This window comes from Athalia rosae, chromosome 5 (assembly GCF_917208135.1).
Source record: "Athalia rosae chromosome 5, iyAthRosa1.1, whole genome shotgun sequence".
NCBI classification, from domain to species: Eukaryota; Metazoa; Arthropoda; class Insecta; order Hymenoptera; family Athaliidae; genus Athalia; species Athalia rosae.
This window is the reverse complement of record NC_064030.1, coordinates 4,319,708-4,321,526: the sequence shown is the minus strand read 5'-3', so window position 1 is coordinate 4,321,526 and position 1,819 is coordinate 4,319,708. Positions and strand designations below refer to the sequence as shown.

At 35.6% G+C, this 1,819-nt stretch overlaps 1 long non-coding RNA gene across 1 annotated transcript; it reads right to left on the bottom strand.

Annotated features, from left to right (window-relative positions):
* Nucleotides 1-425, bottom strand: LOC125500917. Its single transcript, XR_007278378.1, has 2 exons — nt 393-425; nt 1-315 (listed from the first exon to the last, which is right to left on the bottom strand). It is a non-coding gene; the product is annotated as an uncharacterized LOC125500917 (long non-coding RNA).
* Nucleotides 426-1,819: the final 1,394 nt, after the last annotated feature.

Below are 1,819 nucleotides of genomic sequence, written 5' to 3'. Positions count from 1 at the left end.
TATTCATAATAGTCTATGTTTATTAATAGATCATTGATTACAAAAACTTATCAGGACTTCGCAATGCCTATTACACATTTATTTTTATGCACACAATAATTCACATGACTTATGAAATACAATATAGTTTGGGCAATATACATTTCTCGATTAACATTGGATTGACAATTCAATCTTAGAAAAAAAGATGTGTACAGTATGATCGAATATGTATCATCACATTTTTATGCCAATATACATGATTGCACCGAGGATGGTTCCGTTCTTGCGGTGAGAGGCTGTTGTAAGTCGCTTCACGGACTGACTTTGGCACTTCTGAAACACGAAAATACATCAAAAACGAAAATATACGGAGAAACTCAATCATAGTTTAGGAAAAAGTACGTCATTACGAAGCATCTTTGTCCTAGCCTAATTTATTCGATGGATTCGTAAGTCCAGTATCGACATACATCAGAAAAAAGTCCTTCCATCAAATTCGAAATCACTTCATTTTCAGATTATAGCCTTTTTTTTTTGCTTTCAATTTTGGCGTGAAAAAACAACGATTCTGATCATCCGTATCTGTTGGTTATTCTCACAAGTAACCCGGATGTTTGAATGATTACTTGCCCTCGGGCTTCTCATCTTGCACCTTCTTATGGAGAATGGGATTTACTTGATCTGATTCATGCTATATCATATTTATACCTATATCAATAATAATACACTGCTAGCTGGTTTTGATCGTTATCACAAAACCGCTATTCATGGTCTGTTGTTCAAACCTGCTTTTGAGTGAATACAGTACATAAGATAATAAAATGAATTGAAAGCCGTCGTCAGTTGATTGGTATTCTAGACATGAATTCCAATCAAATCTCGCATGTGTGACCTGATGGACCCAACATATTCTAAGAAATAATTATGGCGAATATTAATATTCTGACAAAGGATACAACTCGAAGGGTTCGTTGTCGTAAACGTATACCATCGACAAAAAAATCATCATCGAAGTGCTAGGGTTAACAGGTTTCAATCACTTACAATTCTGTTCTAACCCATGTTAATTAACAGTGCGGTGGAGTGTCGCGCCGAGCCAATTAAAAATTAATTTCGAATACCATATCATTCCTGAAAATCGAAACTTTAACTATATATTACATCAGAGAAATACCTATCGGCATGAGATTTGTACTATCGAACTGCACAATGAAGAATAATAAATAATCATTTACAAACACAAGTGTTCAATTTTTTTCGAAATATATACCGGAGTGTCCCTATTTACAAGGCAGCTAGCCGTTTGATGTCCAGAATTTTCAATTTCTCAGCTGTACAATTCAAGTAAGAGTTGTATGATAATCACCCTCGGAACATCTTCAAAGCGGAATAAACGAATCGAAGTATAATCGATATTAATAATTGAACGTCACCGATTATACTTGGAAGAAATGAACAAAACAGAATGACAAAGATAATAATGTTACACATTTCGATGAACGCATTTTTGTCCTCGTATTGTCTTTGGCGATTGTCGGTTTGCAAACACTATTGTTCTTTATCATGTGGACGTTCCGTTTCTCATCATATCAGCGTGCGACGTTAAACGTTGAATTTTGTTATCAGACGCGACGTCATGAGTTGTAAATTGAGGCTTACTGCTCCTTCGGATTTCCGTCATACAATTTCCTTATCTAACAAGTTACTGCCCTTATAGGTGCATTCGATGTACAGGGAACAGAGATAACGAGCATTACCGAAACGACGCTTATCGAGCAACGTATCTGGAACGAATATTTTCAGGGTAAAGAAGCGTACAGAACACAGGTAACAAAAA